Source organism: Hyaena hyaena, unplaced genomic scaffold (assembly GCF_003009895.1).
Source record: "Hyaena hyaena isolate Hyena2069 unplaced genomic scaffold, ASM300989v1 scaffold_173, whole genome shotgun sequence".
NCBI lineage: Eukaryota > Metazoa > Chordata > Mammalia > Carnivora > Hyaenidae > Hyaena > Hyaena hyaena.
In genome coordinates, this window is record NW_024080805.1 from 456,815 (window position 1) to 470,958 (window position 14,144).

The 14,144-nt window shown below is 45.1% G+C and overlaps 1 non-coding gene and 1 pseudogene across 1 annotated transcript; both read right to left on the minus strand.

Annotated features, from left to right (window-relative positions):
- Positions 1 to 304: 304 nt before the first annotated feature.
- LOC120237176 lies at positions 305 to 410 on the minus strand. The gene has a single exon (XR_005529880.1). It is a non-coding gene; the product is annotated as a U6 spliceosomal RNA (small nuclear RNA).
- A 12,001-nt stretch (positions 411 to 12,411) lies between these two features.
- On the minus strand, positions 12,412 to 13,751 carry LOC120237166 (annotated as a pseudogene).
- Between the last annotated feature and the right edge of the window lie 393 nt (positions 13,752 to 14,144).

Below are 14,144 nucleotides of genomic sequence, written 5' to 3' on the forward strand. Positions count from 1 at the left end.
AACGAAACAAAACTTTGTGGGTCTAATGTTCTATTTCTTCTTTTCTTCAACTTTATTAAGAAAATTGTCAAACTATTGAATCAAAAAGTTGAAATGGATGATAGAATGAACTTCATATATATTCATTAGTTGTTAACACTTTTGCCTTTTTCTCTGAACAATTTGAAAATAAGTTATACATCCAGACACTTCACCACGGATTATTTCAGCATGCGTCTCCTAAAAATAAGGATATTCACCTACATAACCATAATAAGATTATCAATAATAAAAATAATTTCCTGACACTATCCAATTCTTTTCTTTTAATATGGAACACTTCACAAATTTGCATGTCATCCTTGCACAGAGCCGTGATAATCTTCCCTGTATCGTTCCAATTTTAGTATATGTGCTGCCAAAGTGAGCACTAACATTATCTAATTCTAATTCTAATTCTCCCCAACTATCCCCAAGATGTCTTTTACAACTAGATTTTGTTTTGTTTTATTTGACTAGGATCTAATCAAGGTTTATACATTGCATTTGGTTATTTCTCTTTAGCTTCATTTAAAGTAAAGCAATCCCTCAATTATTTTTATTATTTATGACATTGACTTTTTGAAAAATGCAGGCCATATGTCTTACAGAATGTTCCACTGTCTAATTGTGTGTGTGTGTGTTTGTGTGTGTGTGTGTGTGTGTGTGTGTGTGAGAGAGAGAGAGAGAGAGAGAGAGAGAGAGATGCAGTTTAATGTTTTCTTCTACCACCTGTGTTTTCTATTAAATACTGAGGTTGAGTGATTTAGGTTACAACTTTCTGGTTAAATTATTTCACAGGTGATGCTTTCTGTGTCATAGAGCATCTCATCAGAATGCACATGTCAGGTGTCTCACGCTTAGTGACTAGGTTGGACTGCATGGTTAAAGTGCTGATCAGCAGATATCCCACTCTGCAATGAGCAAATAACTTGTGGAGGGAGACCCTGTTCTGCCTTGTTCATTTCTGTAGCTCTCAGTTCCTAGCATAGGCCACACCCAGCAGATGGGTGCGTTCTATCTGGGTGCTACAAACTAGAGTGAGCACAAGCATGCAGATCTCACCAAGGCACTTCCTTTAATGGATTCTGGAATAATAGAGACCTTGCAGCTTTACGAGATAGCAGGAGGAATACCAAGAGCAGACGCTGAGGAGTAACAAGGTTTCTGCTGATGGCTCAGGCTGAGTTCCCAGACCCACACTACATGCTTGGGAGGAGCTGCCTTCTTTCAGACACTGCCAGAGGAGACTACCCAGAGCTAAGTAGAAGACAGAGAAACAAACAAACAAAAAAACTTTAAACTATCATTTCAAAGCTGGGAACAGTTTTCTGTTTTGCAACAAGTGAAGACTCAGAATCTTCCTTAGTTTTCGGAAAACCACCTTCCTAGTTCATTAATGTTATGTAAAATTTAAGCAGGGTGCACGGCAAAGGAAACAACCCACAAAACTAACAGGCAACCAACGGAATGGGAAAAGATAGTTGCAAACGACATATCAGATAAAGGGTTGATATCCAGAATCTATAAGGAACTCACCAAACTACACACCCAAAAAACAAACAACCCAGTAAAGAAATGGGCAGAAGATATGAACAGACACTTCTCCAAAGAGGACATCCAGATGGCCAACAAACATATGAAATGATGCTCAGCATCCCTACTCATCAGGGAAAAACAAATCAAAACAACACTGAGATACCACCTCACACCAGTCAGAGTGGCTAAAATGAGCAAATCAGAGAACAAGAGATGCTGGCAAGGATGTGGAGAAACGGGCACTCTCTTTACACTGTTGGTGGGAATGTAAACTGGTACAGCCCCTCTGGAAAACAGTGTGGCGGTTCCTCAAAAAATTAACAATAGAACTCCCCTATGACCCAGCAATAGCACTGCTAGGAATTTACCCAAGGGATATAGAAATGCTGAGGCACAGGAGCACATGTACCCCAATGTTCATAGCATCACTCTCAACAATAGCCAAAACATGGAAAGGGCCTAAGTGTCCATCAACGGACGAATGGATCAAGAAGATGTGGTTTATCTATACCATGGAATACTCCATGGCAATGAGAAACAATGAAATCTGGCCATGTGTAGCAACATGGATGGACCTTGAGGGTGTTATGCTGAGCGAAATAAGTCAGGCAGAGAAGGACAAATATCATATGTTTGCACGTATAGGAGGATTAGGAGGAACTTAACAGAGGATCAAGAGGGAGAAGAAGGGGGGAAATGGTGGGGGAAAGGGAGAGAGGCAAACCATGAGAGACTCTTGAATGCTGACAAAAACTGAGAACTGATGGATGTAGGGGGGAGGGGGGATGGGCATGGAGGAGGGCACTTGTGGGGATGAGCACTGGGTGTTATGTGGAAACTAATTTGACAATAAACTATTTGTAAAAAAAAAAAATTGAAGCAGGAAATGTTTGAGCTAAATTGCTTATTATAATGTAAGAGGATGTCTATGCTTTTGCATAGTCATAGCTCTTCAGAGTTTGTTCTTTTATGAGAAATCCTAATTTTGTTTGCTTATTTGTTTTGGGATGTGTTTGTATATATTGCCTGACCATGGTTTAAAAATTCTCTGCACATGAAAACTGTTGCTCATTGTGGTGGAGATGGGTGGAAGGGGCACCCCAAGAAATAGTCCGTATGTAGTTCTCACTGTTGTCATGAGGGCACCATCCACAGAGACTCCTTCAAGCTGAATGGGAGAATGTGAATAGACTGGCTCCAAAGCAACCCTGGGCATCCCTAAATGGCCAGGACATTTAAAAACACCCGTGGGACATCTGAGGCGTAGCTTAAACTCATCTAACCTGTGTATGAAAGTTAAAACATGACCTCATTGCAATGTAGTTCGATGTAGCACACACAATGCTCTTACACCAGTATGTACACATAAAACTTCTTTGAGAAAGCAGTGTGGGCATAGAAGTAGTGGACACAGAGGTAAGAGCCACCCCCATCACTGGCAGCTTTGAGAGAGAACAAAAGGGAACATGTTGGCACCAGATCCTGTCACATTTTAACAGGCAAAGACTGTCTTCTTTGGCCAGGAGTGGAGGATAACTATAGCAATATCACTAAAAATGAGTCAGTGCTAGGTAAATATCAATTCATATCACCTGATATGTTAACAACAGATCAGAATTTGGCCACATTAGGGTGGATCTCTTCAGTGGAATGAACACACTATCCAAAAGATTTCTTGATTCCTAGAATTTCTAGATACCTGACACCTCTTAGCAATAAAGTTTGAGGAACAATCCACCAATTTCCACTTATCTCAAACTAACCAAAAGCCCCCTCCCAAGTCCCCGGGGACAGGCAATGCACTTTCAGGATCCACCCCGTGCAGGTGGATCTGGGTAGCACTGGGACGAATCTTGCTCAGGCGGGTGTGGTTTACAGGGCCCAAGATCCCAAAGTCTTGTCTCCCTTAACAACTTCCTTTGTTAATTAAAAATTTTTTTTCTAAACGTTTATTTATTTTTGAGAGTGAGAGAGATGGAACGTGAGTGGGGGAGGAGCAGAGAGAGAGAGGGAGACACAGAATCCAAAGCAGGCTCCAGGCTCTGAGCTGTCAGCACAGATGCTGGTGAGCTGTCAATCACCTAGGTGTTGAAAGAGAACACTTCAGATGCCATGAAATCTACTTGCCTGCCCAGCCAGGGTCGTCGATATATGGTCAACTGTTAGTGTTTCTCTCAATTAACTAAAGTGTTTCTGATATAACTTTCTAAATAAATAAATACACTTTAAAAATTCAAAAAAAAAAAAAAAGAGTAAGGAGAAGGAATTTTCTGATCTCTATATCAAGGAATTTTTTTCCCTACTTGATAAGAAGGGCAATAGATCCAGGCTTGGTGAACCCTAAAGCTTATGCAATTTTTGTGGCCTTCTTACACCAAAGAACATAAAACTCCAAATTTACACAGTTATTTTTCTTAAAATAAGGAAGAAAATCACAACAAATTAAAAACTATATAGGGGCACCTGGGTGGCTCCACGGGTTAAGTGTCCAACTTTAGCTCAGGTCATGATCTCATGGTTTGTGGGTTTGAACCCCATGTCGGGCTCTGTGCTGACAGCTCAGAGCATGGATCCTGCTTCAGATTCTGTCTCCCTCTCTTTCTCTGCCCCTCCTCTGCTCGCGCTTTGTGTGTACGTGTGTCTCTCTCTCAAAAATAAACATTAATATATTTTTTAAATAAAAACTTTAGAATAAACTTTAGAAACACAAGAATTGTAAAACCCAGAAAAATTATCTATTTTCATAAACTGTCTGACATATCTAACACTTTTTCCCCACATTTGTTGATCCACACACTCTCTGGTTGCTACTTTGTATAACAATAAATTTGTGAAATACTTTTTTATAGAAAAAAAAGAAAAAGAAGGATAGTTTAGTCTTTCCTCTACCATGTTTGATCAAAGCTTACTTTGCAGGGTGCCTGGGTGGCTCAGTCGGTTAAGCGTTGGACTCTTGGTTTCACATAATCTCAGTTTCATGAGTTTGAGCCCTGCATTGGGCTCTGTGCTGACAGTGCAGAGCCTGCTTGGGATTCTCTCCCCTCTCCTCCCCACCTCTCTCTCTCTCTCTCACTCTCTCCCCTTCCCCAGCTCACACTGTCTCTGTCTGTCTCAAATAAATTAACTTTCAAAAAACAAAAACAAACTTGCTTTTCATTGACAGTTTAGAAATGTCACTGTCAACTTCTCCAGCTCAGCCTCACAATTCATTATTTGTGTGTCATGTATATTCTTGGATTTTTCTCAAATTTGGGGAAAACTATCAAGTTCATTTTGTACAGGAGCCACATGTAATTTCAGGGACTTCCAAGTTTTCTTGTTCAGTGAGTCATCTTATTCTTTGAGTTGACAAAACTCATTATCCAGTTTGCCGCCAATATTCTCATAGTGGCGTATGTCAATGTTTTATATCAAAGCAGCAAAAACGTAGTAAGGATCTACATAGATGTGCTTGGGAGATGCCATTTCAAACTGGAGAGAAGTATGAGCACAAGCACGCCTGGCAGAGACAAGAGTTCTCAAAATAGCCCAACCATTCCCACACCAGCAGACTCAAGAGGAAGTATGATGGGGGCGCCTGGGTGGCTCAGTCAGTTAAGTGGCCAACAACTTCGGTTCAGGTCATGATCTCATGGTTTGTGGGTTTGATCCCCATGTTGGGCTCTGTGCTGACAGCTCAGAGCCTGGAGCCTGCTTCAGATTTTGTGTCTCGCTCCCTCTTTCTGCCCCTTCCCTGTTCACACTCTGTCTTCCTCTCACAAAAATAAACTGTAAAAAAAAAAAAAAAAAGTATGTATGATGGAGGGAGAGCTGAAGCAGTAAGAAGACCCAGACCTAACTGATTGTAGTTAAAATGTTTTCTGTAAATTTTACAAAAACATATGACTACATGAAGACACTGCTAGGGACTCTCCCAGAGCCATGCAAGGGGCTTATGCAGGTGAGGGGCCCAGAAATGTAAGTTTCTTCAGTTTCATTTTACACTCATCTCTTGGTGGAGAGCATAAAACAAATATCACATACACACTATATTAGTTATTTCCTGTTGTGTAACAAACTATATCAAAACTTAGTGCCTTCAAACCATATACATTTATTATCTCAGTTTTTGAGAGTCAGGAATCCAGGCACAGCTCAGCTGAGTCCTCTGCTTCATGGTCTCTCACAAGGCTGCAGTTAAGGTGTTGGCCTAGGGTCTACAGTCTCATATGAAGACTCAACTAGGGAAAGAATGGCTTCTAAGCTCATTCATGTGGTTGTTAGTAGGATTCACTTCCTTGAAGACTGTTAGACTAAAGGCCTCATTTCCTAGTTGGCAGATGGCCAGAGGCCACCCTCAGTTTCTTGCCACATTGGCCTGTCCAACATGGTACCTGCTTGATTAAAATTAGGAAGAGAGAGTTTACTAACAAGACAGGAGTCACAATCATTTAGAATCGAATCATGGAAGTGGCATCTTATTATCTTTGCTGTAGTCTATTGGTTTCAAGCAAGTCACTAAGTTTAGACACTTGGAGGCTCCAAGAAGCAAGCCAGTCTCTAGAATAATTTTTCGTGTCTGCCCACTGGCAGAGACACCAGGCAGGACACGACCTGGCTGGATGGCCTAGAGGATGCAGGAGGAAGTAGAAATGCCTCTTACACACTGTGGCCATAGGAAGTGGTGGAGATGGAATGCCAGACTCCAGTCTAAATGGCTCATTCTGAGATTCAAGTTTCAAAATGAATCATTAAATGCAGGACTGACACAGATACCAAAGTCAAGAACAGAGGCAGTGGGAGTTGGACAAGAAGTGATTCAGGGAGTCCTTTAGGTAGGCGGCCAGCACCTGTGGCAGGGTGTTTAGCTTTCTTCAGGTTATCTTTGCATAGGCAGGTGGTCTATTAAGAGGTTGGGATAGGACAGACAGAAAGGATATAATGAAGAGTTAGCAACTATGTGAAACCAACACTTCCCTGCTTTTTCTCCCTCCCCTCTCTGGAGACATTTTGAGTGCCCCTGTAACTTTTCCTCTTTTCTTTTCGTTAATATTTATTTATTTTGAGGGGTGGGGAGGAGCAGAGAGAGAGAGAGAGAGAGAGAGAGAGCACACGAATCCCAAGCAGGTTCCACGCTGTCAGCCACGATCCTGACGCAGGGCTCAATCTCATAAACTGTGAGACCATGACCTGAGCCAAAATCAAGACTCAGACACTTAACTAAGCCACCCAGATGCCCCAGTGAAATTTTGTTTTTTTAAACAACTTTCTTGAGTTAAAACTCACACAGCACACAATTCAGCTATTTAAGGCATAGAATGGTTTTTAGTGTATCCACAGAGTTGTGCAACCATTATCCCAATGAATTTTAGATCATTTTCATCATCCACCAAAGAAATCCCACATTCCTTAGTAGTCATGTCCACCAGCACCTCCAAGCCCTAGGCAATCACTATTCTGTTTTACCTTTCACTGCCCATTTGCAATTAAAAGGTCACATGGTCTATAGGTCTCACCTAATAACACTTCTCAGTGGCCACAAACCTTTGACAAACAAGGTAGGTCTGTGAGTAGAACATCAGGATTTGCGTAGTGAGGAGTAGTGATGACTCGGTGATGACAAAGCCTGAGTGAAGCGGCTGATGGAGGCAAAAATCCCTAGCCAGCAGGGTCAAAGGCCACAGAGCAAGTACAAGTCTGTGGCTAAGGACTAGCAGAATGCCACAGCACCAGTGGCACTTTATTGGATCACAATAGTCTCCCAGATTCTTTTCTGCAAGTCCTACGGAGACAGTCCCACAGCCGGATAAAGCTCTAGGGCTTTGGAGTCAGAGGGCCAAGTATAAATATTGGTTCCCCACTTGCTAGTTGTGTGAACTCAGGCTCTCATACTTCTTAAGCCTCACTTTCCTGATTGGTAAAGAAGAAACCAGGGCTAGGATGGGTGCATCACAGTGTGCAGGCTCACAGGACTTCCCTCTCTGCAGCTGAGAGCTTGACGCACATCTGGACCCCCAACAGGCATGGAGGTCACACCTTCCTACATCCACCAATACCAAGCGCATTTACATATAAATTTTTAATGTTTATTTATTTTTCAGAGACAGAGAGAGTATGAGCATGTCCTTTGGCTGTTGCATGCAGCTGTGTTCCTGGGGTTCAGTGTGCCCAGGCCCAGGAGGGTCCTGGGCAGCTTGCAGCACAGAAATTTCTAGTGAGCATCCACCCACCTTCCCCCTCACAGCTGGGCCAGGTTATTCACTCCCCACTGTGGAAGAACCAGGGTCTGGACTTAGGTTCTGCCTTCCTTGACCATACAACCCCACAAAGTGGACCCACACACCTTATGCTCAGGTTGTAGGGGCAGCCAAGTGCCACCCCCTGCCCAATCTTTTCCCACCCCACCAGTGTCTTGTCCCGAGGAACTAGATTTTGCACATGCAAACAAGCGCGCGCACACACACACACACACACACACACACAGCTCTACCATTTGTTGTCTGCTCTTCAAGACAAACACATGAACAGAGACTATTGATCCAACCTTGAAAGAGAAGCTGTAATCTGTCCTACCTGGGGACCTCCAGACCTGTACTGAATACACCTGGGAGAAATGAAGGCCTACCCCACTTCCTAAGTTTCTCCACCCAAATTCTTATTCCTATGACAACCGTATAACTCCCATCCCCAGCTACCAATCAGCATCTCAGGGTAGAAATCTGGAGGCACTCGCAGCTGTCCTCAACCTAAAATTCAGGGAAGCAGTGAGGCTTTCATGGTATCAGCCAGGCCCAAGACACCCAACTCCAGCAAGCCTGAGCAGAAAAAGGAATGTACTGGATCAAAGGGCCAGTGAGGATGGGGTGGCAGTGGATCCAGGGCTCCACACTGTCCTGGGTCACCTTTGCTCTCCTCACTCCCGCCTTTCTGTTTCCATGGGTGTTGTCCTTATCCTTTTGCCAATGGGAAACTTTCTGCAGATAGTCAGGGAGCTGGCGGGGTAACCCCAAGTAGCAACCCCAAGAAAGAGCAGCTCTCCTCTCCCAGCCCCAGAGGATTCCCACAGGCCCTGCTCGGCCACGTGCCCAGCCCTCCAGCCCTGGGGCTCTGTCCGTCTCCAGGAGAAGGATGGAGAGAGGCATTCTGGGCAGGCAGAAATAGTAGCTGTGACAGTTCTCTACATGGCAGCTGTTTTCAAACATGGGAAACTTCTCCTTGCTGAGTAAAAATAGAGCCCAAATGCTCTAAAATAGAGGAGGAGTCTGGAAGGCCAAGAAAGCTGCCAAGAACAGCCGTTCTGTAAATAAAGTACTATGTGCCGGAGTAGGACAAGGAACCTCCTGGAAAGCCATTCGTAGCAGGCTACCCTTGATCACACTGGCATCTCCTGACACTGGCTGAGGAGCCGCTGCTCTCATCTAGAAGGAACGAGGTCACTTTAACTTGGGCCTTCTTGCCCGGCGTGGGAAGAAAAGGCAGGGCTCTCCCACATCAGACTTTGCGGCTTCCTCCATCCATGACCAGAATTTCCTCCTCCGGTGTGACCCCGAAAAGTCACCCCAGTGCTGCAAACCACCCCTTATTGGAGAAACCTCCACCAGCTTCTATGGGAGGAGGTCCACCTCTGGCCCATTCCAGGACCACGAGGAAAGTGACTGTGGGTCCTCAGGTTCTGGTCCAGACCCGGCAGCCATGGGCACCTTGAAGTAAACACATTCTGCAAAGACAGGTGAACCCTCCCTCCCGTTCCACAGAGGCTCTGCTCCTGCCCTGGAGTAACGGGAGCCTGTTGCTCTGCTCTGACCCCACGTGCTGAGGAGCGTTCAACACTTTGCATCCTTCTGGAAGCTTCAGTTATTCTGAATGAGAGTGCCAACCACACTGCGAGGAAGTGACCAGCATGAGGTGGATCAGCACAGGACGCACAGGATAATGAAGGTAAAGAAGTAGCCAAACCAGAGGAAGAAAACCAGAGAAAGAACAGAAACAGAGGGAGCAATAATGATGAAGGAAAAAGCAACAGCCACCATTCACTGAGCACTTACTACATGTCAGGTTCTAAGCACGTCACATGCATTAACTTATTTAGTTATCTGGACATCTAAAAAATACTTTTTGAATGTTATTTATTTTTGAGAGAGAGAGAAGGAGAGAGAGGAGAGAACACAAATGGGGGGGCGGGAGGGCAGAAAGAGAGGAAGACAGAGGATCCAAAGCAGGCTCTACAAAGAGTAGCAGAGTCTGAATCGGAGCTTGAACTCACTATGAGGTCATGACCTGAGCCAAAGTTGGACTCTATACCGACTGAGCCACCCAGGTGCCCCATGTTTGTCTATTTATTTTTGAGAGAGAGGGAGGGGGAGAGCATGAGCAAGGGAGAAGCAGAGAGAGTGGGAGACAGAGAAGTGGGACTTTAACCTACGAACCATGAAATCAAGAGTTGGACGCTTAACCGACTGAGTGGCTACCCAGGCGCCCCTGAATTTAAAGTTTTCTAAGTGCAAGACTTCTCCAAACAAATCAATCCATCTCAGAAGAGTAACTTACTGGATTGGTGTACCAGCAATGAAAAACACCCAGACTTTGGGTAAGGCAGAGAATATTTTTGTGTGCACCGATATGGTATTGTAGAATACCATATCACAGGATATCATAGGATAGCCCCTTTTTGTTAAGCCCATCCTCAGTTGCAAGGACTGTGTGGCCCCCATTTCAAGGAGCATTATCTGTAGTTTCTGGAAGTAGAACAGCAAGGCAGGCTGCCTCCAACCATGAGATGCTGTCCCCAGCCTCACGAGCCAGGACATTGTTCTGTGTCTTCTGTCCTGTTCTTCAACCCAGCAGGACCCAGTGAATGGGAAAGTTCTTGGCTTTCTTGAGAGTGCATCACAGCCCCTCCTCCTTCATTCCTTCCATGGTGACTCACTTTTGGAGTCTTTCACAATCAGATAAATAAAGGCATTTCCCACCAACCTTAAGCTTGACAACTTCAAACCTCAGTGTCCACCAATCCTTTCTTATATCCCACAGAGGAAAAATCAGTGGACATAACTGCTATCTAAGTGGCTGGGGTTTGCCTACATTTGCTTATCTTCTTTCTCTTTGTGCTTCTCTGGGTTTCTCCCATCTCACCAACCTGGAGGTAAACAGCAGATCAGACGCCTCTGCTGAGAATTTGTAGCCCTGGCCCCTGGCTGATTGCAGCCCAGGGAGCTGGCATATTGGTCCTCAAGTTTCGAATGAGCAAAACAGACAGGACTTCCACCTTGTCACTGTGCTGGACCTTGGCACCTGTCATGTGGCTCCTGGGTCTCCCTCTGCCCAGTTAGGTTTTCTGCTAGGCCCCTGCCCGCCTGCCCCTTGGCTGTCTTTGTGCTGAACCAGCAAATCTCTGTTTTCATTCTCTTCTCTCCACCCCACAGACTGGAAACAAATTATCCAATGATTAGTTAACACTTCATCATCGTACCACATTTTGCAATGAGGTGGGAGAAGTGGAAAAAGGAATTCTGATCTCAGTGCCTTGAACCCTTCAACTACAGTAGGAAAAGCCCAGAAGGCTATTGATTCAAAGGAGGTGAAGGCTGAGCATTTCTCTACTGTCCAAGGAGACTTGGGGTGGGGCCAGAGTGAGGCTGGGACGGCTCCATCACTTCCAACCCACCCAGAAATTTTTGGCAGCGGAGGGGGTGCTTCCTGGGCAGGCTTGGCTGTCTGTGGACCAAGCCAGGGCCCTCTTCCCAAAGCCACCCCCCTGGCTACGAGAAACAGATCTGGGAACCCCAATTCAGGAAAGCAGGCAGTCAGAGGTGTTGTTCTCCTCCCCATTAACATCACCTTGAAATGACAATAAAGGGATACAAAAATGAAGAACCCCAAGGCAGCACTGGCAACAAAGATGGTACCATCAACAGAAAGATTTCTGTAAGATGGGAAATATACGCAATTATATTACTGGACCAGCTGAAAGAATGGAAGCAGAGCCGGAATATATTAGAAAGAAAGCTGCAGGGCTGTGGGGCTAGCCTTCCCAGAGGAGTCCCACAAAGGCTCCCAGCTTGCAGGAGGCAGTGGGGATGATTTGCTGAGGGACTGGCTGCACCACAGCTGCCCCAGCCTGTCCAAACACACACACACACACACGCACACAGACACACGCACACACACACACGGGTGAGCATGAGTTCAGATGCTTATATGCTAAGAAATGTTTCCTTAACAGGGACATACAATGTTCTGGTTGGCAGGAGAAGCTGAGTAGTACACCCTGAAATAGAGACAAAGCAAAAAGGAGGAAAGGCAGCTCCAGCATCTGGGTTCCAGCCTACCTGTCTCCTACCTGCTCAGTCCCTGAAAGGATATTGGCCTCTCCCGGACACTACTCATACACACCCTCACTCAGCCTCCCAATGCAAGGAAGTGGCCTTTGGGATGAACAGCCCTGAAAAGAAACCGTTCCCAAGAAGTGACACAAGTCAGCTCAGTGCATTCATTCATAGAAATGGCCAAGGATCACTTGGTATTCTCCTCCACGAAAATAAAAGTGAAAACCAGTTAAGGCCTGAGATACTTCACTAAGAATTATCAAAATAAAACAGGGCTAACTCTTCTAAGTCACTGATTCCACAAAGAATAGGCTGCAATGGAAAGCAGAGTAAAAAATGTTGTTTTTTGAAAATTAAAAAAGAAAAAAGATGGCCAAAATAAAAAATTTATTACAGAAGGCCAAGTAAAACAATGATTAACACTAGAAATCATGTGTGCGCACATGTGCACATGCTGCAAAAAGCTTTGTTTCCATTTGGTCCACAGCTTGGGAGAGGGCTCCTCCCAAGGAGTTAAAAAAGCTGCCTAGTGGCTGCAGGAGAGAGGCTCCTAGTCCTGCTTGAGGGTGAGCCTTTCAAAGAGATATCCCGCAGCCTAGCGGCCATCCCACCTGCAGGGGTGAGTCAGGTGGTCACCCATCTTCTTGATCCCCTTCTCATCTTGGTCCTCCAGAAGGCACAGAGATGAGGGTCTGCATGGGCAGAACCCAGGGCATGCAGAGCCCAAAGGGCCTGGTTCACGTTCTCCAGAGCTGGGGCGGCTTCCGTGGTGTCCAGGGTTTTATTACACTCATGCTGGAACAGCTTCTGCCTACCCTGGTCCTGGAAGAGGGTGCGGCTGCCTCGCTGATTTTGCATCTTCTGAGAACAATCAGCACTCTCGCACTTCTTGGCCAACACGCGGAAGTGGCCTACGCCCTCCAGAGCCCCATTGTCGCGGTCGAAATAGAAGCCCAGAGAGAGGTAGGTGTAGGAGGCCTGCAGGTGCCTGTTGACAGGGAGGTTGACAGCCCCCTCGACCTCAGTGAAATAATTCTGAGGAATCCGGGAAGCTCACGGTTGATGGGTAAAAACGAACTAAGCTTAAAATAGGATGTTGGTGGGTCCCAGAGGCAGAGGATGGCCAAGAAAATGACTCTGAAGGTTGTGACTGCAAAAAAGGTTGGAGGGTGGTCGGGAGGCTGGTAGAAGGGGCGTCCCTACGTCTGTTCCATCCAGACACTGTTAAAGCAAAAGACAGATGGGCAGGGCATACTGTGGGAAACCAAATTATTTTTGTAGTAAATTGCAGTGCAAGTTACAGCATACTCTAACTGACCAAAAATCATCATACACAGAATGGGTCACTATCCTGGTGGGAAAATTATACCTCAATAAAGCTGTTGTAAACAACAGCCCAGCCTCCTCAGGCCTTAAGAGGGATCATCCTGGGGCATGTTTTCCACACTGTTCTCCACAGATGACCCATGGGATTGAGCTCCAGTTCCATGCTGGCAGTTGGCTTAACACACATTCCTTATTGGCTGCCTTTCTTCCCAACATTACCTTCGCACAGAACATGTATCCAAAAAACTACTTGTGCTAGAATCCTCTTCTAGAGGTCTATTTCTGGAAGAACCCAAACCAAGGGCAGGACATTTTTTTCATTTTGTACTTTTCTGATAGTTAAGGAAGTTGGTGCCAGGATCAGGGATTCTGATGATGTTTCAATAGAAAGGTTAAGAAAGCCAATCTAGGGAAGCAGCTGGTGATGAGCGGGAAGAGAATTTAGTTGAAGACAGGCCAGGAAAATGCATGTCCCCAGATGGTAGGTTTCCAGGGCGATGAGAAGCCGTTGCTGGGATGCCCAAGTTCTTCCCGAGGCTTACTGCCAGAGCAGGATGAGGGCATTCCTGATGCAGGACGGAGAGAGAGAAACTGGCCTCTGACTTAGAAATAAGCCCTTGGATTGCAATCAAATTAAAAATGCTACTTTTGCTGCTTTGGTGCAGTCAATGTACCTCCCTTTTCACAATGCACACTAGGCAGGAAGAAAGCAACTGCCAGAGCTCGAAAGGCACCACATGGTTGCTTGGGTGGAAATTGCTAACCACAGAGAGTAACAGAAAAGCAGGAAATACACCTAAGCAGGGCTCTATTTTTCAATGTAAGAGTTTTAAATTTTTATATAGATGCATGTAATATACACGCTAATGCTGCATTTCAATTATTCTAAAGACTAATAGTTCACCTTAATATCTCTGCCATTAAGGCTTTATCATACAACTGATAGAAATCATATTA